The sequence below is a fragment of the Cyprinus carpio genome, chromosome A14 (assembly GCF_018340385.1).
Source record: "Cyprinus carpio isolate SPL01 chromosome A14, ASM1834038v1, whole genome shotgun sequence".
NCBI classification, from domain to species: domain Eukaryota; kingdom Metazoa; phylum Chordata; class Actinopteri; order Cypriniformes; family Cyprinidae; genus Cyprinus; species Cyprinus carpio.
Genome location: NC_056585.1, coordinates 15,117,860 through 15,141,490, shown reverse-complemented (window position 1 = coordinate 15,141,490; position 23,631 = coordinate 15,117,860). Strand labels below are relative to the sequence as shown.

At 36.8% G+C, this 23,631-nt stretch overlaps 1 pseudogene; it reads left to right on the top strand.

The window, feature by feature from the left end:
* Positions 1-1,464: 1,464 nt before the first annotated feature.
* Positions 1,465-23,218, top strand: LOC109110190 (annotated as a pseudogene).
* Positions 23,219-23,631: the final 413 nt, after the last annotated feature.

Genomic DNA, 23,631 nt, shown 5'->3' with positions numbered 1-23,631 from the left:
AACAGACAGACTAGATGCAAAAACAACATACTGAAGAGAATAAAACATCCGTTATCTTTTCTGTATGGTCATTATGGGTGAGATGCACATGTTTATTTTTTAATACATCTGGCCCCATCCAATAACCTGCTTATTGCTCCTCCACTTCATTAAGCTTCAAGAAAAAAAACAACAACAACACTTGGGTCTGGCAGATTTGCTCATTATATTTCACAATGGTATCCAGGCTTGTGAAGACAAAGTACTTGTCATCCACATTGCAGTCCCCTCCTCTACCAAAATTGTCATATTCTCACACATCGGTTCACCTACGCTCCCCCAAACGGACTATCAAGCACATGAACACAGCATTGTATGACACATAGTCAGAACTATATCATGTATAGATGTAATCATTTCTACTAGGATAAGGTATAATTTTCATGACAGTTGTATAGAGTGGCCCCTCTCTACCTCTGCTGACTGATAGAGAAGATAACTTGAGACCACCATTCAAACAGAATATGAGGTTCATCCTCCTCCAAAGATGAATATAACAACCTTATCTATAACTTCATTACAATTCCAGCTAAAATATAAAACTCAAGGCAGTTCCATTATGAATTCTTAGAAAATACAAAATAAATTAAATGACTATCATCCACTTGGCTCTATTGTAGAGCACTATGCCCTCTCCATATAAACCGCTGAAAATGTAAGATTATTACTATTCATGCTACAACTCGCCTGGGACTCACATCTCAATAACTTCCTATATGAGTCAGACCCACTTGCGCTGCACTCTGCGCTGTGTTCTGAGGGAAAAAATCTCATAACAGCTTCTCATATATTCACTGCGTTTCCTTCTCTCTCTTTTTCATATATAGATTTATAAGAAAAAAAAAAGAATTTGGATGAATTTTTATCATTATTAATAATAGGCAATCTAAACACAAAATGAGTTGCTTACAAAGGTATTTTAAAATAATCTAATCTGGTTTGCTGGTTTTAGCTGGTCTAAGGTTTAATTAATTGGTTGGCAAACTGGCCACCCAACCTGACCAGCTAAAATGTGCCTCAAAACCTCCTAAAATATCCAACAATTCAGCCTGGGAGACCACCTAGACCACCAAACCATCTTAGGCTGGTCAGATATATCAATATATTATTTAAAAAATAATTCCTAATTGTGTATGTATTTGTCTTTCTTCTTTATGCAGTATAAATTGTTATAACTTTATGCATTATACAATTGTTTCAGCTATGATGAAAATGTGAAACAAATTTAACCTACTATTGTTATGCCAATAAATAAAGCAGAAGAACTGAACTGAACTGAAACTTGATAGTAAATAGAGCGAGAAAGATAAAGAATATGCACATTTCATTTTCAAATTGAGTCAACAACAGTGTAAAAAAGTCCAGTCACAAATTTCGCCATATTTAAATCTCCGTTCACACGCATTAATCCGATACCATTGTGTTTCGATGTCCCCCACTGCGCTCTCAGCTGAACTTAACTCGAGTTCTCGAGCCACTCCCAAACACACCTGACAACGCAGAGCGACTGCTGGGATCCGCCATCAGCACCCACACTCAACTCACGGGAGAAACCGAAACTCCTCCGCCAACTCTTACATTTATCACTCAGACGGGCTCTTTTAGTTGATTATATCTTTTGGCTTTTGTTTAACCGCTGGGAGGGATTATAACACGCGAAAAAACTTTACCACAGCATTTTAAAAGTCTCATCCCTCCATTTTGAATCTGAATTTCAACAGTTTGGTGAGTATGTTTAGCCTTTGTTTGGATACTTTAAATGCCGTTATTTTCATTATTTACTAATATAAAAGTGGATTTGCCTCATAATTGGTTCTATTTACGTCTATATTGTGAGTACAAAAAAGCCAGAAAGGCGCAGTTTGTGTTTGTGGCTACATTGTTAGCTCGTTTCCCAACTTCATGGAATGTTTGGAATATTTCTGTCTCTGTCGTTTCATTTTACACTAACGTAAATAAACACCGGTTAGTTTCTTGTAGACGTCTTGTTAGTCATCTTTTGACGAATTTAGAAGCGTGATGAAAGGACAAAAGAGTTGATGACTGTTTAAGAGTATTAAACAAACTATCCTCAAAACTTTAGTGGGTAATGCTAGTTAGCCGTTAGCTGCACGTCTCGTATCAGGACAAATGTATCGGACGTTTTTATTCTTAAGGGTGTGTTTTTATTTTTTATTTTTATCAAAACAAATCACGTTAATGTTATAGGATGTGTTGTTGAGGATGTTTAATTTTTTTTTAAGCCGGCCACGATGATAGTCTAAGGCATTTGAGAGAATAAAATCCATTCGAGGAGTTTAGGGCTCCGCCTAAACCACAAAATATGGACGAGACCCTTCCTGTGAGCTCTGCCCTTAGTAGTGTACAATAATACAAGATGCACACATTTACTGAAATAACAATGCGTTGTCTGTCTAAAATAACAATAAAGATAATAAGATTTCTCTCTTTACCTGTTAATATGTAAGAGATAATGTACACTCAGCTCATCATTATTGCATAATAAACCCCTCATTGGCTTTATTTTGTAATAACTGGTTGTACAATATCACATTTTACAAGCGATTTATCAGATATTTCACGGCTACTTATAGAATAAATAATTACGTGTTCTAGATTTGATTTGAAATAGTTTTATTAAATTACCTGTACAGAGAACGTGAAGCTGACGTCACGCAGCGTTGAGTTCTAGGAACCTGCGCTGCCTTTCCGTTATTGAATTTAGGACAGAAGTTTGATTTTTCTGTCGTGATTGTGAAAAATGTCACCATTATATGTCATTAATGCTGCATCGAGAATTGCAATAGTAACTTAGATCATGGTTCTGAGAGAAAACTGGACAATGTAATGTTTTTTCGCCTTTTCTATGTGCAAAAACACCGAGGGAAGCAGGTAACTTAGACGCCAGATATAATAATAACGTTACTAATTAAACCCATTGCCTATTACGCAATAAAATAACATTGCTGGGTGTTTTGAAAGTTTTGATTTTGTTTGGTTTAATAATTAACATTTCCTTTGTGAGTATGACTCTCACTAGGCTTGTGAATTAGCAGAACTTGAACAGGATCATTATACAACACTCAACACGAATAATGCTTAATGTGACATGTCCCGGCCAGGATTTTGATATTGCCTAAAATATCCAGGTTTTGGCTGTTTGCACTGTGCAGGTCGATTGTTGAGTGACATTCTAGAGAGCAGAGCAGACGGCTCCTTATGCTTTCAAATCGCTCTCACACCCACTTTGGTGTTTTTTTCCAATGGTAAACATGATTGTTTAAAAAATACATTGAAATAATCTGGGTTGATAAGTACAACAAAAGTTTGTCTTTAACAGTTTTTTTCTTTAACAGTTTATAAGTTATTGTTAAAAATCTATTTCCTGATTGAGAAAGAGAATTTGATATTTATTCATTTATTTTTTTGATGGTATTCAACTAAATAGCAATATTTTCCACCCAATGAGCATGTATGGAAATTACTCATTCATGTAGTTTCATTTCATGTAGATTTTATTATTATTATTATTATTATTATTATTATTATTATTATAAAAATGCTTATGTATTAGTTAGTTTGTTTGGGCCAAAGTTGAATGTCCTAACTTTTTGTAGGACACATTTGAATATAAAGGTTTTATTCCAAGGATGTTGGTCATGCAACACTGACCTCGCCCATGGTCTGCGTTCCCTGACCTATATAGCAAACAATGTCCATTTAGTCTGGCTGTCTTGTGCAGACAGACCCCTGCAACAACAGCAGAGGCCTCAGGGTAGGCTGATTATCCCTGTCATTCACTGCAAGATTGCTGATCAATACAACTGCGGCCACTGTTTGAATGGAAAATAGCAGAATGGGCAACAGAGCTACTCGGATGGCATAAGTGGGGGTTAGTTTTGGTTAGCAGTGTGGATTGTTTACATCATTAGTGATTGTGTACACTAAACATGAATCTGTCATGTGACATTTCATTTGATAAAAAAAGACACAGCCCCAGGCCGTAATATTTGTCTGTGTTTCACCACCTCCCTTAATCCATTGTTTGCTTTTTTTCTCCTCAGAAAGATGACAAGCATTAACACTGCAAACATCAACTTCAAATGGGATCCCAAGAGCCTGGAGATCCGCACACTGGCTGTGGAAAGACTGCTGGAGCCCTTGGTTACCCAGGTCAGGCTACTTTTCCAATTTTCATCCTCAGTTGTTGTATTAATCACCAAAGGTTGCTGTTTTCCTTAAATCTTTCTTGCACCAATTGCAGGTCACCACTCTTGTGAACTCTAGTAACAAAGGACCATCCAACAAGAAGAAGGGACGCTCAAAGAAGGCTCATGTTCTTGCAGCCTCCGTGGAGACAGCCACCCTGAACTTCCTGGAGAAAGGCGAGAAGATTGCTAAAGAGAGCCAGTTTTTAAAGGATGAGCTGACCGCAGCAGTGGAGGATGTCCGCAAGCAAGGTATGCAAAAATGAGAAGTGTGTTAACTAGGGCTGGGTTGACAATATTGATTAAGTTTGATGAACTGATATCAGTTCTTAAATTCCAAGAACAATCTTTTAGTCTATGCTGTTTTCTGTGTGAACAAAACTTCATATTATTACTTATTATTACTTTAATTTGCCGTCTATCCAATATTCATCTTTTTTGAAATACTACTAGTTATAGCTTGAAAATAAACATGAGTGAACATCAGAAAGTATGTTCAAATTAATGGTACAACTTACTGAAATGTATCGTGTCTCATGTAATCTCTCAATCAGTGTTTCAGTCATGGGAAACAGCTTGTATAATAACATAAAACATAATGTTACATTTACCCTAAGAAAGTCATTCAGTGTCCATAGCTCATTAATGAGCTAGAACAAATTACTCTATAGAGGTGCATTTTACTAAATGTATGCAATATATCTAGGCCCGTATTCTTAAAGATTCTAAGAATCCTATCAGAGAGCTCCCAATTTAGCTTAATTTCTACGTAGAAGTCTTAGCTTAAGAGCAATTCAGGACCAATCTGAGAGCAGGTCCTGAGTGAGGAAAAGGCACAAACTTATCTGCATGCCATATTTTTTTATGAATATAAACAAGCTGAAAACACTATAACTGAAAAACGTTGTGCTTTTCTATAGTATTAAGCCTCAGATGTCAACTATACATCAAATTGTTTTCTTTAAAGTATAAAAAAAAAATATGAATGGTATTATGTTATACTAAAACTTAAATGAAAATAATGGGAAAAACCCTTAAGATATCATGTAGATATCATCTTAAGCACACAGAATAACATAAATGGACCTTGAACGATTAATTGCTGCTTTGAACGATTACGTTATTGTGGCATCCATAATTGTAATCGTGATTAGAAATTCAATTAATTGTGCAGCCCTACCTAAAACTGACATTGTTAATGTAGCTGTAGTTAATAGTGATTACTTTAATTTCTGGTGCTATGGCATTTTTAAACTGTGTTGGAGATGTTAGTGTGTCTAATAATATCGGTCACAAACATGATCCCTGCACCATCTAATTCGCACACTGACATAATAACAAACAAAAAAGTACATTGTCCACTTTGAACAGGTTTGATGACAGTACTCTAGAACCTCTGTTCACAGGTGTGTCACACACAGACAGCAGCCTAATTGTCACGCATAGACCATAGCCTAATGATGACCCTTTCGTGCTCTTCCCAATATTTTGACAAACCATTGTATTTTAAAGACAGAATTTAAAGGAAACCGTAAGATATGCACGTTTTATTTTCAAAATGTTTTGTTGATGCGGTGAGTCAGACACTGCTTAAAAAATAAGGCCTATCTCTTTCTTTATATATATATATATATAAATATATATATATATATAAAACATCCTAAAATATACGTTTACCTTTTAGGCAGAATTGCATAAATTTGATTTGAAAAAAAAAAATTAAATGATAATGAAACTCATGAATGAAATCCATGCAAAGTTTTATACATAAGGCCCCTGGTGTTATCTCTACGATAAGTTCAAAAGTGTCTGCAGCCATTGAAAACTGTTACATGAAATGGTTGAATATCCTAATTCAAGTAATGGCTTTAATTGGTGGTTTCATTTCCTGTTAATTATCTGTCTGTGCTTATTTGCATGTGCGATATATTTTTGAATTAAGAGGGCTTGGCTTGTGCTATCAGAGATGCTGCTATCGTGCATTGGAGTGTGTACTTCTCCCCAAGACTGTTGTCCCGTATATCCCCTCACTCAATCTCATGTTGTTCGTTCTCATTACAGGACATCTCTAGTATCTCTCCCATACCTCCTTACGGAAAGAGGATGGAGAAGTCGGGTTAATAGAAGGGTTTAACCCTGTCAAATTGCACAACTCCTCATTTCTCCGTGTCTTGTTTGCCATGCATTTTTGATTAAAATCCCTGCTGATATTGATATGCGATCACTGCGACACTCTAGTTACCGCACATTTTCGATTGACTCATTTAAATAAGATGCAATTAGGGGTGGGCGATATGACCAGAACCTTGTATCATGATATGAGTAATCTATATCACGGTAACGTATGGTAATCTATGCATAATTATTATTATCATTATTTATTTATTTATTTTCTTATTCTAGTTACAAAAGAGATTTGGTCAAGAGCAGTTAAGAGATTTTCTCTCACTGTTGTTTGATTAACATGAATGGCAGACAGGACAAATATTGGACAGCTTCCCCTTTAAGACCAAAGTCCGGATCCAATATACTGTTACACATGCTCGTTTTCTTGCAACTGTCTATGTTCCCTTAAGACCTTAATGACTGTGTTTATGAGGATACTTGCAAAGCCGGGCATTTTTGACACACATAAGTGTTTATGCAATCATTCAAAGCCAAAAAAGAGGCAAAAATGCTCACAAGCTCTATTAGCAGCTGATGCGCGGCTTATGCACTCCTCTCACACAGAAACAGAGACAGCGCATGCATATAGCTCTGTTGTTTGTTTCAACGGCCTAAAATCAGTTTTTGTTTTCAACTGCAGTGCTTAAAAACGCGTGCAAACATGACGTTTTCGTGACCATGCGCACAGCAACGTGATGTGAGCACGCATGCGGTTATTCACGTTTCTGCCTGCATCCTCGTGTAATGCATGTAAGACTGCCGTCATTCAAATGATGAAGTATTGCCATAAACAATGTATTTTGTGGCACCACGAAATAAACGATAGAGCATATTATGAAACGAAAGACTTTGAATTTTGTCCATATTTATCGTCATATCGCTCAGCCCTAGATGCAATAGCCTCATCATATCAGCATGAGTTTAGAGGCCTTTAGTTTATGATGTAAATTTGTATGGTATTTTTGACATTGGTTGCTAACTAATCCTAGGTATACGGCTATGCCACCTGTGCTAAGGAGGGACTGTCACATTCTGTAACGAACAGCTTGCTTTGACTTGCTGTGCTGATCCATCAGTATATTTTTATTTATGTTCGGTTGACAAGATTGAGAAAACAAGTGCAAAACAACTTGCATATCTACATAGAGTCTGCCAGTTGTCAAAGGTAATGTCGGATGTGGAGAATGCGACACTTTACTGATGCAAGACTTCAGGCCAAGTCTGTTGGCTTCTGTTTGCTTGTGACGAAAATAACCTGTAGCCATAAATTTATCACCATACATTCACATTCGAAGTGAGTGGCTGACTTGAACTTCCTGGGTCAGAATGCCCCCTTCTTCTAGAATTATTGTGGCATTTCGCACTTCTGAGATGCGGAGTGCAGGCTCAACCGTCTTATCACTTGTTGGAATAACATCTTTGTCAGTTTCAGACTCGCACTCAGTGTTTATTGGCTTAGTTTGGCCAGTAAAATCTGTCAAGTGCCAGCCCGCATGCTGCTGTGATGTCGGGGAATGTCACATTGGTTTTGCTATGCTGTCATTGGCTGTGGAATCCAGACGCTGTTGCTCGCTGGTGCCGGAGACTGTCAGTTATGCAGATTTGCTCGACCATGCGTGGTTCGACTGATAATGCCACCATTGAGTGGGGTTAAAGCTTCCCTAGATTGAAAAGAGATCTCGGTACCCAGCTGTGGCTTACCAGCTGTTCTGCAAGCTAGGCAAATGTAATAATTGCGTAATGCATGTTAGAAACTACCGAATCCTTGAATGATTTTCTCCCTAACAGAATTGTCTGCTGCATGTATATGTGTAACATTAGCATGTCTCCTGGGTGGAAAGTGTCTTATTTACCATAGAAACTGATTTTGATTGCTTCACACCTTTCAACTGGACGGATGAATGATGCTGGGTATGATAATGCCCTCTGCCTTCCCTCCAAGGTATCTGGATGCTCATTGTGTCTTCTTCAGACATCCGCTTTTAACATTTCATCACAAGACTCTGTGGTCCTTTTGTGAGCGCTACCTTAGAAGTGATAGATGTGAGTTTATTATGGGTGCACCGATCACTATCAAGCCTGAGAAAATAGTCTTATTGATTGCACCCTCAGGAGGGAATGACAGTCCCAGAGTCCTTAGTTTTTTTTTGTGTGGTTTATGGTGGGGTGAATTTCTTTTTATGAGATGGATTAAAAATAGGAAGGTTTTTAGAGATGCCATTCAGTGTGTGTGGCAACCACCGCTTGCGTAATAACCCAGAAAATCTTGTTGCTATCATTCTGCGAGACTTGCTTTCTGTTACAAGGGAACACGTTTTACTGGTTATTCCAAACATCAACAAAGGAAAGAATGAGACACCCTCCCGAGCACAAAGCTCTTAAGGCCTTTCCACTCTCAGCGTGAAAAAGCAAAATTAATATCGGAAGCAATGCCTAGGGATACATCGATCCGATACTCAGGATCAGCTCTGATACTGCCATTTTCAGCCAGATCGGGTATTGGTCAGATGAGGCCGATCCAAATCTGATATTGTGTGTATACTATTGTTATTGTTGAGCCCCATGAAAGGCACAAAAACATTATAAAGCACCAAAACTTTTTAGTGCACTATATTTCAAGTGTTCTAAAGCTGTTCCATAGTTCAATGTGAGGTACAGATTAATATTCAAGTCATTAAATTCAAGTTCACATAAACTCTTCTTTCCGCTGCATCCGTCTGTCATCCTCCATTCAGCAATCAAACTGCATGTTGCATTCGGTTACTACAGTCAAAACAATGAAACTCTCGTCAAGAGTGCACAGTAACTGAGGTTTAAAACTGTTAAAAGAAAAGACTCAATAAGCTAACGCACAGATTTTATACACTACGTATCAATATCACTTCCCTTTGTACTGTTGATCTCCGGTTTATGAACGAATCGTTTGATTTAAGCGGTGGTTCTTAGTGAACCTTTGAACCAGTTCACCAAATCGTACTCAATCGTTTAAAATGGTTTGCGTCTCCAGCAAGCATTAATTCACAAATTATTATTTTTTTTAACATGGTTGGCACTCCCTCTGAGTCGAAATAAACCAATATCCCAGAGTAATTAATTTACTCAAACAGTACAGTAATTGAACTGCTGTGAAGAGAGAATTGAAGATGAACACGAGCAGAGCAGAATGTGTTGTTCTAACTTTTCTATGCAGATTCGGAGGGCTGCGCAGCCTGCGCACTGTGACTCCATGTTGTTTCAAGCGCATCATTCTGCACACGGGATGTGCATAATCGCTTTGTGCCGCTCTATATTAGCTGCTTTAGTATTATAATAGTTTTCTGCGCAATCAATGATTATTAATAGTCTTTCTTGTTCTGTCCTACCTATCATATGTTGCTGCCTTTATTGCTGTGCTATACATTTAAAAGAAATGTCTTTTATTTTGCTATATAAATGTATATGCTTGTTTTTTCATTAATGTATTTTACAACAATACAAAGAGCAATGTGTAGAATTTTACCAGATTTTAGACTTATTCACTTTTATTTGTAAATAAAATATTTCACTAGATTTTATAAAATTGTGCACCCATGATTTTTCTAGAGTATCTTTTGCTGCTGAATTATCCACTAACCTAGTTTATAATAGTATTTTTGTCATAGATTGATTATATGATTGTTATTTATCAGTAAAATGAAGTTTTCTATATGTAGTAGATTGTGTTTTACACATCAAAAGAGTGACAATCAGGCCAACACAGAGGAGTATAGAAATTTTACATCTACATGGATTTAAAAAAAAAAAAAAAAAAAACTGCGCGCTGGTATCGGATTGGATGGGTATCGGTAGATACTCAGAATTTTTGGGATCAGATCGGCTCTAAAAAAAAATGGTAACGTTGCATCCATAACGATGACGTGCTGGAATAAAACAACAGATTCCTATGGATGCTTCCACATCAGTTGTGATTGTGATCGATTGTGCGCACCGGAAATGTTTTTTTTTTTTTTTTGAACCAATCTGACAAATCTTTTCAGTTTTGCAAAACGAAAACGCGGGCCGTCCAATAAGATCTTAGCATTACATCACGTGCCCGGAGCAGCTGCTGTTGCACAAAGGCAAGAGTGGTGGCACTGTTTCGAAAACCTGTTTAAACTACTGTAACACAGAAGAAGAGTATCCCGAGAGAGAACAGAGTGGATGACGAGTTTTTGTTATCTTTGCTATCTGACAACAGATTTATTCTTGCATGTTCTTAATATAATTTCTATTAATTATCCACTGAATTATGTGAGCTGGAGTGTCAGTTTTTTCCAAGTGCGTGAGTGTTATAAGTCAGAGCGCATTCACTCTAGATCTTCCATATTAAAAGCGAGGGGAAACCTTTTTCTACATATGAAATATGAAAACTAGTATACATGATTATGAAAATATATTTTCTGTATGTGTTTTGTATACAGCTCATGGTATTTTTATAACAATGAAGAATGTGGGTAACAACAATCAATCATGCTTTATAAAACATACAAAGAGTGCATGTCTGCCTAGTAGTGGTGCAACGGATCACAAAACTCACGGTTCGGATAATTTTAAGGATTCATAGTCACATATCGAATCATTTTTCGGATCAGCAAAAAAATTGTGAAAGCTTACTTTAAGTACTTCTATACCACAGCAAAATCTACTAGCAACTAATAAAGTTAGTAATAAAACAAGAACAGTTAAATAAGTTACAAGCATAGATGAATAAAACAAAACACCGTTACAAATAAAGTCAGTAACGGTAGCATTCAGGTGCAGAAATGTAAAGTTAAATACAGGTGTGAAGTAAAGTTAAATACAGATTAATCTTTGTTAGAGCTGTGGTGTTTATTTGATTAGCAGACAGAAACAGGTATTTATTGGCTGCTGTCTCTTTAAGAACAAATGCACAAACCTAATACTGACATGCATCTCAGCTGTTTGCTTTCACTCAAGACCTAACCAACTTTGTTTACTAGAATACTTGCCAAAACAGGTATTTTAACATAACTTTGTGTATGTGGAAGAGGAATCAGTTCTCAGTTTACACGGTGTCTCTCTCTCTCTGCGTGTGTGCGCTTCGGGTGTGTACGGCAGTGGCTGAGCGCACAGAAAACAGCACCCCTACTGCCTAGAATCAAAATCAACTATAGATCACAATCGGGAGTTATTACAAGCACTCGATGGTGGTTTAAAGTGGGGTTTAAGCAAATACATTAATTACACACATTTTCAAATGTGGCTTGATGCTAATTGTACTTCTGTTTATATTTTAAGATGTTTTCTTTGTAAGCATTATAGATAGTTTGTGTTTCTGGTGTAGAACCAAACTTTATTTAGCTATATTAATTAATGCTGTATATTGAGCAGTGGACGATGTTAAATCCATATGCGATGCATATCTGAGGAAAAATGCATTGCTGGTCGGCACCACCTAGAATTTGCAGAAGGCCATAAATAGTTTTGCGCTCTGTGTGAAAGCACTGTTCGGCAGCAATTCGCCTAGTTTTTTCGCATTGCGCTCAGTGTGGAATGGCCTTTACTCACTGCCCCATCAAATTTATTTTTCTCTCTTTTCATTTTCAATTTCAGTTTAGTCTAGTTATGAACTTGGCCATTACTTGCACTCTTGGCCACTTTCATTGCAGGCTTTTTTTTATTTTTATGAATGGCTTAAGTGGGATGCGGAGATCTGCATGATTGTGTTCAGTGCATTTGCCGACGCATTTGACAAAACAACCTGAAACTGTGTCCAATGTGAGATTTGTGATCATACGGCTGCGCTTATTCATTTTCGTATTTTAAGCTGCTTTTAAAATGCTCTGCTCTGTCACATTGAAAAGATTTCAACACGAGCCAACTGGGATGTGAAGGCAAGTGATGACACCCTTTCGCTAGCACATCAGATAAGACATCAGTGTTATCCCAGGGACTCGACCTTCACTGAAAGGACTCGTTTGGGGTGCTACCATGTTACAGAACTCTGGCTATGAGTAGACATGAATCGAGCCTTTGCTTTCACCACAATGTTTCACTGCTTCTGACTTTCCTTTCCATCTAGCATTTCACAAAATGACATCCTAATGCAATTAACCCGTCACCCCCCTAACCACTGGCATTTATCCTTGAACATGAACACCCGCTGCCCTGGTGATTAGCTCTATATTTCACCTAGTAGTTGTTCTTGTGTGTAGTGTCTGGCTCTGCTGCTATGACAGACTGCAGGGCGGCTGAGTCAGACCTACCGCCTGAATTCTTGGTTTAAGTTTCACAGCTCACCATGTCGCTCTTTGTTGCAGGGAATTATTGATGTTTTTCCCCTGTCATGCTCATTGTTTACTTGGGTTTGTGAGGCCGGGTTTCCACTAAAGAACCCCCTGTACGTTGTGTTCTTATGCGTTTGTTGTCTCGAAAGTGACCTTGGACAGTATTATCATTGTCAATTAACTGAAGCTGATTTTAATCAAATACCGGAGAATAATTAGGTCCCAGTCTTTAGCATTTCAAAAGGCCTCTTTGGAAGTAATTGCATCTTCAGATGTTGAATTATCTGTTATGTCGACTTCCACATTGGGAAATAATCATTTCATTGACCTTGCTACTCTTGCATCATGAAGGGTATGAAAGGACAAATGAAAACTATTAATGAGACTGTCTATGAATTGTTTTTTTTTTTTTTTTTTTTATTTTTTTTTTTTTTTTTTTAGGAGAATCCATGAAGTTGGCCTCAGGAGAGTTTGCAGAGGATCCTTGTTCTTCAGTGAAGAGAGGCAACATGGTCCGTGCTGCACGTGCCCTTCTTTCTGCTGTCACTCATCTGCTTGTACTGGCGGACATGGCTGATGTTTACCAGCTTCTGCTTCAGCTCAAACTGGTGAGAGACACATTTTTACTCTTTGAAAGGTTGGTTCACCAAAAAGTGAATATTGTTATTGTTTACTCAACCTCTCTTTCACTACAGTCCAAAAGTTTCGTCAGTAAGAGTAGTATATATATTTTTTTTTAGCCAAGGATGCGTCAGATGGGTCAAAAATACATTTGATGCTACAATAGATGACAATAGAATAGCATTTCAAATAATGCAGTCCAATTTAACTTATATGGCCTAAAGAATATATATTATCATAATAAATATAGTCCTATTTATACTTATATGGCCTAAAGATATATATATATATATATAATATATTGGTTTCCACAAACAAATTAGGCAGCACAATTGTTTTTAGCATTGATAATAAGAAATGTTTCTTGAGCAGTGAATTAGAAAGATTTCTTAAGTGAATAATATGCAAATAAAGTTTCAGTGGCTGCTAAAATTTCAGCTTTGCCATCAGAGAAATTAATTATATTTTCAAATATAAAAGTTATTTTAAATTGTAAAAACTTCAGTTGACTTCAGTTTTACTGATTTTGATATAATAATTGGTGAGCATAAGAGACTTCTTTCAGAAACATTAAAAAAGAAATCTTTCAGACCTCAAACTTTTAAACAATGTAGTTGTGTTGTTTCCAGACCTGTATGGATACCCATGGAGATTAATTGAACATCAGAGATGCTGTTTTCCATAATATATGATAACCATGGGCTTTCAGTCTTAAAAGTATTATCTATAAAAGTGGTCTATTATTTCCATATATAGTACAAGTTTGACTGAAACCATACACTAGCTTTCTCTTAATTTAAGTTACTATATTCAGCACTATTTCATTTTCTCCTTTGCTGTAGCTTTCAGAAGTCTTTCATGTGCATGTTTCACTTATGAAAAATGCAAGAACCTTTGGTGTCTGTCGAGAGTAAATGATGACACAATTTTCATTTTTGAGTGAATGATTCTTTTTATTTTTTGATTCACTTTCATTTTGATCACTCTAGACATGCCTGGAGGGGTTATATGTAAATGGGCAGAGTATGTGTCTGGCAATTTCCATTTCGTTATGGAATGACTCATCATGCCAACCAGCAGAAACTCTCTGTCAAAGTATCAGTCTGGGCTTTTTAATAGATTATGAAGGTTCATTGTTGGAACTCAAGATTTAAGCTGTAAATTAACCAAAATGTGTTGTGTGCATAACTGGTGCTACCATTAATGTATATGTATAAAAAATATATAAAAAAGGATGATAGCAAGGCTATATTGAACCTTCATATCTTGCTGTATCACTTAGACTCAGTCCACCATTGATTTCAGATTTCTTTTTATAACCTCCTTCATTATCTCTATCCCTCGTCAGTCTCTGTATCTGAGAAAAAGCTAAAGCCGAAGGGAGTGGTGTTCATTCACATTGTTTCTGGATTTTTGTGTAGAGTGATCAGATGCATTTTAAATAATTGCTGAAAGCTTTATTGGCCAAAAAAATAAACTTTTCACAAAAAAAAAACAAAACAAATTTCACTGTTTTTTGATCCTGACACAAAATGACCAGCTAACATTTGGCTAATCATATCAGCTGCATATATAAAGGTGTGAATGAATACTAGTCATGTAAAATCACTATCATAATAATTAGATTGTAAGAGCAGACTGATTGATTGGAGGTAAGAAGCACTTCCAATCATTGTGTTCTTGTTAGCAATGGTCACCTCCAAAGAAACACATCCAGCCATCATCGCTTTGCATCAAAATGGCCTCACATGCAAGAAAATTGCTACACAGAATATTGCACCTGAAACAAATACCGGATCATCAAGAACTTCAAGGAGAGGATCATCAAAGAAGTCTTCAGGATGTCCCAGAGTGTGCAGCAAGCGCCATGACCGTCTCCTCCTGAGGAGTCAGCTACGGAATCGTGTCACCAGCAGTGCAGAGCTTGCTTAGGAAAGGCAGCAGGTTTCTGTGAGAGCATCTTCAAAAACAGTGAGACCAAGACTTTCGGACAACGGCCTGGTATCAAGAAGGGCAGCAGAGAAGCCACTTCTCTCCCAAGAAAAATGTCAAAGACAAACTGAAATTCTGCAGGAAGTACAAGGATTGGACAGCAGAAGACTGGTGCAAAGTTATTTTCTCTGCTGAAGCGCCCTTCTGACTTTTTATTGGGACATTTGGAAAATTGCTCGGAGAAGAAAAGGTGAACGCTATCATGAGTCCTGTGACATGCCAACAGTGGAGCATCCTGAGACCATCCATGTGTGGGGTTGCTTTTCAACCAGGGGAGTGGGCTCTCTCATAATTCTGTCCAAAAACACTTCCATGAATAAAGAATGATATCAAAACGTCCTATGAACTCCAGTGATCCATGAGCAATTTGGTGACGATCTGTGCATTTTCCTGCATGATGGAGCACTATGTCACAAAGCAATAGTTATAAAGAAGTGGCTCGAAGATCATTACATTGAAATTTTGGATCCGTGGCCAGACAACTCCCTGGATCTCAATCCCATAGAGAGCCTGTGGTCAGTGCTCAAAAGGCGAGTGGACAAGCAGAAGCCCCCAAATTGTGATCAAATCCGAGGAATAATAAGGCAAAAATTGATCACCATCAGTCAGGATTTGGCCCAGAAGCTAATATCCCGCATGCCAGAGCGAATTGCAGAAGGTTATGAAGAACAAGGGTCAGCCCTGTAAATGTTGACACATTATATATATTTTGCCAATAAAATCCTTTAAAACTTATATGCTTATTATTGTTTTTCAGTATACCATAGAAAACGTGGTTGAAAAAAAAATCTACAAATACTGAAGCAGCAAAACTTTGCAAAATTTGTCACTGCCAAAACTTTTGGCCATGACTGTATCATAAAATTTGAAAACAGTTGTGAAGTAATTATATAAATATAGGCTATATGCTACATATCTGCTGTAATAGTACTGTTTTCAGTTTCTATCCACCTTTTTTCCTCATGTAAAAATGGGCGCCGCCATTTGTAAATTCTATGGGTAAAGCTTCCGGTCTCATTTGCGTCCAGCTATTTTTAGATGTACAAAAACAGTTTCGTTTTACTGCTTGATATTGACAATTAATGTGTCCTGTCATATTATTTATGTTATCTTAATTAAGAACACACTGGTTTGTACTGCAAACAGTTTTACCATTTACTGCACGTTGTTATTCTCCTCGTTATTTACCTATAGCAGCTAATGAAACGGAAAGTCTCACCCATAGGCTTACTTCCGTGTTGAGGAAAAAAGTGGATAGAACTCATAATAATCAGTAATGCTGTCTACACTGGGTGTGGCGGGACACAACACGACAAATCCCTGACAGAAAACTGCTGCTGCATTCCATTTATGACATATCGACACAAATTTCAAATGATTTTCAGCAGTCGCTTTGTCGCGTCCAGTGTAGACGGTCCTTTAGCGCCGTTGCGGTGTCTCATATTTCGGACAAAATTGGATTATGCACTTTTCCCCGCATCTGTTTTTTCAGATGTGTTCATTTCAAACTACTGTAAATCGATATAACCTCATTGCCTCATACCATTTCGCTTATAAAGAAATATATCAATATATCGTACAAAGTTGATACACTGCCCTGATCTAGGGTGGGATTAATCAGAAATTAATTTCAGAAAAAAATGTGCGATTTAATTAGTTACTTTTAATCGATTATAATATTAATTTATTATCATGATTATTAAATGCTGCCCTTTTTTTCACAGGACAGTAGTATGTATTACAATATGATAAACTTTTTAACGTGGGTGATGATAATGTATATATTTTTTAAATAAGTGCCAGGGGCATGGCTTGGAGGCCATTGTCAGATTTTCCTTCTTTTTTGTCTCTAGCTGATCACATGCCTGCTTCATCATCTGCACTGGTGTCCGTGCTTGTATTGCCCTCTGGGTTTACTGCCCAACTCTTCTTGAACGTCCTCCAACAGTAATTATATGCACTGCAAACCCAGTTACTGTCTGTGGATATTAACACTTCATATAATATAAAAGAAAACCCTGTATGGAAGCTGGGTGTTGAAAGCCTTCCTGTAGCCTACAATTTGTGTTTCAGATATGTCTAGGTTTTATATTAGATTTGTTTGCATTTAGTCTATAGATTGTTGGTACAAACTAGATTACATCCACTTTCTGTTTCTGTAAGAACATGCTATTGAATCATACTTTGTGTAGTCCTTGATGTAGTGTAGAGAGGGTCTTGTCACGTTTGTGCACAAAATGATTTCGCCGTGTTGGCAGGGCTGTGAAAAAGCATGCATCTGAGAGATTTCATTGAAAATATGAAATGATACAGGTGGATTATTGTTTCAGGGTTACAATTAGGGCTGGATGATATGGCCAAAATTTATATCACTATATATTTCTTGATTTAGGTCGAAACGATATAATTCTGTTACTGATATGAACAATATTATAAAAAGCCTCAGAAAAACTGCCAAGAACGCCCACAAAGGATGTCTGTACCTACAAACATCTGAAAAATTAATTTGCCAAGTCTATGAAACCCCCTCTTGTAAAAACTATATATTTTAGAAATAGAAACGGTACAAATAAATTGTTCACCTTTTATTTGTATTTAGCCTTCATACAAACAAGAAATGAAATCACCGTCAAAATAAACAAGACTCTCAGATTGACCTTATTTATATTAATGTCTTTAGCTTTAAACTGTAGCATAGGCTGATTATTCTTATACATTGAAAGCCAGAATAAAGAATATGAGACGTGCTCAGAGTTGCTGCAGAAAAAAAAGAGTGTGCAACAACAAAAACACGTTGCTGATGAAAATGCACATTTTTTTCTTAGCCAGCAGGAGGCGCTTTTGGCGTGGCAGAAACAGTGGTTTCCCAAAACACTGCTTTATCAGAAAAATGAAAATGCATTGAAACATTTCTGCAGACAAACTGTTCCCTTCAAAGATTCATTCATATAAAACACACGCGCTTTGGTTTTGAAATGTGCAGTGCTCATGTTTATTCAGCGAAGTCAAACTGTCAAAGCCTTTTGGAAAATCTGTTTGTGGCGGTCAGTGTTGATATTGTGGTGGGCCGCCACAAATCAATGTATGGGGGAAACACCCGTGATGTAGATTGAAATATCTGAAATGTGTTTAAAAAATCATATAACTGTTATTGAAAAAAATATATTGTGGTATAAATTGATATTGAATTATTGTCCAGCCTTAGATAACAATTAGATTTTTATGCCAGTGTTTTTTTCGCTTGAAGTTTATGATGGATGTTTGTGCAAGTGGAAGCCAAAGCTTTCTTGTGGAAGAGAAGATGCTGGTGTTCTTGTTTTTTTTTTTCTTTTTTTCTTCTTCATTGAATTGTTCTGGCAGCTCAGCTTGAATGATCAAATGAGAAGCTTTTTAAGTATGCTTGTGTGACCATGAAATATTTCTCTTGTCTGATTTTGACTAATGTACTAATGATTTGGCTAATACATTTGTTAAATGAATTAGAAACTAACTGTGAACGGTGAAATCCCATGATAGAGCTGGACGTTATTTGTTTTTTTATTAATTAATGTTTTTTACAACAGTGGTGGAACGAAGTGCACTGATTAAAATTTGATTGTAGGGGGCAGGTTTTCTGGCTGAATGGTTATGTCACTAATCATTTTTAAGCACAATAATTTCATCGCTCTCTCTCTCTCTCTCTATAGTACAATTGTGAATAAAATATGTAGTATATAGATATTTTAAAATATATCTAGCTAGTGAGGTTTTCTTATCTTTCTCCCTCTCTTGGGTGCTTTCTGTTGTCTCTATTGAATAAAAAGTGAAAAAACCCACGATAAGTTCTAAATATTAATGTATCCCAGAAAGGCCTTTTAATAGAGTTTTATGGTGATTAAGAAATGCAAAGCCTGCAGGGATAAACAAATGAATGATTTTCAAATGTCGCAGTTAATGTCCGTAGACCATTAAGACTTTTTTTTTTTTAACGGTTTTCATACGTGACCCACAGGTTGAGGAGAGCCTGGTGAAGGTGCGAAACGATGGCACTGAGCAGGACCTGGGTATCCAGTACAAAAGCTCTGAAACCGGAGTGTGGACAAACTGAACATGATGGCAGCCAAGAGGCAGCAGGTAAAAATACAGCCACTCAATACCCAATGTCCATACCCAATGTACTCATAATCCGAGGAGATCTAATTTTATTCGGGGATGTACTGACTTGGAATAGCATTACATCCTCCACCCACATGTGCAGCAAGGAGCTATGTAACTCTGGTTGAAGATTTGATGCGTATAATCACGAACTATCTTCTTTGTATCGGTTGGGGAGGGGAAAAGCTTGACTAGGTTGAAGCAGCTAGAGTGACAAAATCCATTTAAATGATATGAGAATTGCGTCTATGGGATTTTTTATATCAGGTTAAGCAAGTAGTCAGCAGTGATGGATTCAGCATGAATTTTCCAGGTGAGCTCATTGATTAATAGAATGAACGTTTTAGTTTTTTTTCGCAATAGAGAGAGATTATAGTATCTTGATAATGCTAATAATTTCTCTGTTCCAATATGGAGTAGAGCTGTTCATTTTATTTATTCAGTGTGATTTCCTCTCTCATGCTACAACTTTCTAAGTTTATTAATTTTGTGAATCATTCGGCAGACGCCACAGCCTCTCTCCCAAGGTGCAAATTGCTCTGGTATTAAATAAAAAAAAAAAAAACATTTCCTACTTCCGTCTCAGGATTTATGCTTTTTTTTTTTGCCAAGAGCATAAGTCATTTTCAGTGAGAGCTAGTCCTCACTTGGGAGATCTCCGGTTTGAACTGCAAAGATAGATCATGAAAGCAAAAAAATTAACTCTCCCCTCCCCATCTTCAAAACCTTTCACATTGATTTTATCAAATCCTGTCAACTGTACTCAAATCTGGACCAAAAAGTATGTTTTTTTTTTTTTTTTTTTGGTAACTTTTGTTGCTGACAGACACCAATTTGTGTCAACACTGTACACAGACTTTAAGTATGAGGCAGCAAGCAACAGCAACATTTAAGATTAGAGGGCGTTCACGCAGGACTCATTTCCCTCTTTCACACAGCTAGACGGAGTGCATATGGAGCAGGCTGTTGATGAACTTGGCACAATCATCTTAAAAATGTGGAACTTATGGCGTGAAGGAAAAAAAAAAAAAAAGATGTCCATCTGACTCATCATGTACACTGGCAATAATAAATAAAAAGTAGACAAAATACCCAACGTGTGTCACTTAAAGTGATCATATTTACTTTGGTTCCACATGGCATGTGCTTCTACAGGGTCTCTATGGTCAGGATTTGATTATGAGCATGTGTGGGCCCTTGGGGGGATGCTCTTTAATGTACTTATTATGACAGGCCTGTAACATCACCCCTGAATTATCCTTCTTCAAATGACAGGAACTCAAGGACGTCCATCACAAAGACCAAATGGCGGCAGCTCGTGGTGTCCTTCAGGGAACGTTCCCATGCTGTACACAGCTTCACGTGCCTGCTTGCAGCACCCAGACGTGGCGGCGTACAAGGCCAACCGGGACCTCATCTACAAGCAGCTGCAGCACGCTGTCTCCGGCATATCTAATGCAGCCCAGGCTACCAGCAGCGAGGACCTCCAGCTTCTCCCAGTCTGCAGGTGGAGGAGAACTGGCCTACGCCCTCAACAACTTTGATGTAAGTACATGGGCTATTGGATGTCACGTGTTTGGGCCAGTTTCTCTGATCCAGACAGAAATAGCAAGCTAATAAGCAGTGTGTCAGTGGAAGAATTGTCATTCAGCAACAAGACCAAGGCTAAATTGAGAATTGGCCTCCCTCTAATTGAAGGGAATGTGCACTGTGAGCATTGTCATTTAGGGAATGGATGCTTTTTTTTTTTTACTAGTTTCATTGGGACAGATGCTATATGCAATCCTGTGTTGAAGTGCTGATCTCAAGAGCAAAAAGGGTTAGAAAATCAGGAAAGCTTATGCACTTTTTCAGAGATTGTGTGAAAAAGGCAGTGAATGGCTTGATCCAGCTCTATGTATAGGATATAGACACATAAAATATTTCAGAATTACAAGGAAAAGGTTGCATTGAAAGGTTATGAAATATGCAAAACTTAGGCATGGCTTAACATGTTAAAAATTTCTTTAATTGCTGAATCACATAATTCATCTTCACCAATGTTTGCCACTATGTTGGCTACAGAAAGATTAGGCTTCGGCTAAAAATTGAACAAGGCTTCAATGTGATTTTTCGTCCGTATAAATATGTATTTCCATATTTTACGACCTCTGAGGGACGAACCCATGTGATTCGCTGCATGTTGATTGAAATGCGCAAATGGCTTTAAGCTATTACCTTAAACTGTGAAACTGGACGGAATGGTCCTGAGAGAGGGCTGCACGAGCTCACTGCACCATCTGCAGGACTCGAGCCGAATCATTGCTGAAACATGTTACTCGACCCGGTGACTTTTTATGAATGGCGTTGAGAATTTGAGATTGGGTAGTGCTTGTCATTAAAATCACAATGGTTGTGGTTGTAATTATATAATATGCTGTAGTGTGACGCGCTACATGCCTGCTGTTAAAGTACTGTTTTTAGTTGCGATTCATGTTAATGCTGCGCTTTTGTTTGAGCCGCTGTAATTTGCATTTTGGAACCTCAACATTTTTTTTCATTAGAAACGTTTATAAATATGTTATTGTTTACAAAGAAGTTCAGTGTCACACACAATCCTTTCTTAAATCATTCTAATATGCTGAATTGCTGCTCAAGATGCATTTCTCATTATTATCAATGTTAGAAAACAGTTTTGCTGCTTAATATTTTTGTTGAAACAATGAAACAATGAAACCACTCAAACATTTGTATAAGATTTAAAAAAGAGAAATTCTAATAATTTTAAAGTGACAAAAAAACGTGAGTGAAGACATTTAAAATATTTATATTAAATGAATGCATTAACAAATTTAATTAATATATTTGATAAATGCAATAAATGCTGTTCATTAAACTTTATATTTAGTATCAAAACAATCCTGAAAAAATAAGTGCATCATCATTTCCACACAAAATATGAAGCAGCAGCAAAATTGTTTTCAACATTGATAATAATCAGAAAATGTTTTCTTGAGGCAAATAAATTTGTAAGATTTCTAAAAGATCATGTGACACTGAAAAACTGGAGTAATGATGAAGAAAATCCTACATTGCATCACAGGAGTAACATTACATTTTATAATGTATTAAAATTGAAAACTTTTTTTTGTATTTGTAATATTTCACAATATTTCAGTTTTTTTTTTTTTTTTTTTTACTTTATTTGATCAAATAAATTCAGCCTCAGTGAGCAGAAGATAGTTAGGTTGGATTTCAAAATCATTAGTGAGTAATTGTAATGTTTCCAAACTTTGGCAGGTAATATTAATAATAATAATAATAAAAATTCTACATACTTTACTAATATATAATAATACGTAATATCATATATAAATATTACGTATTATAATATATTTTTGTATTGTTTGTCATGATTATTAAATGCCTGCTTTTTATTTTTACCAGGACAGTAAATATTTTTTAAAATATAAGATATATCTTTTAATGTGCTAAAATATATATTTTTAATAATTAGTGCTGGGGGTGGTAGACTTGTGGGCGTGGCTTGAGTCGTGGTCAGATTTTCCTTTTTCCTTTTTTTCTCTAGCTGATCACATGCCTGATTTTAAGAACTTAGGTAAAATTTGCTTTTTTTTGGGTTTGTGAAAGGTGCTCAAAAATGTTTTGTAGCCAGTGATGAATATGAGCATATTGTGTGTTTAGGATCTAACAGCAGTTGCATCACCCTCTGCAACTGCTCTCCGCCACAATTTTATCAACAAAGAGCGTGTGAGAGCAGCCGAGTTGTTGACAAATCCGGTGTGTGATTGAAACTGTGTCGAGGAGACAGTAATCCAGGATTGGATCAGATTAAATGTGTATGTCCAAACAAAGATGAGCTACTGACCTCAGAAGTCTTTCACAAAGTTTGAACTTTTGTTGTGGGTTGAGTCAGGTCAAACACCAAAAATTTATGGGAAATGACATGACAGTTTGACTAAGCAATACATTTATGTCCTGATGTGATTAAATAGTTCAGGTCAAAGTCTCTAAATTTAATTGAGAGTTAAGGGTAGTAGCAAGTGATCATTAGCTATCCTTCTTTATTTGCGCTTTGAACATTTTAGTCTCCTTCCAGAGTAGGGTGCAAACCATTACTCTAACCGTTTTTGGTCTGATGCACTCAATATTTTAAACAATCACTTAAGGAAATAAAAAATATAAATGATATGCACAAACTGAAA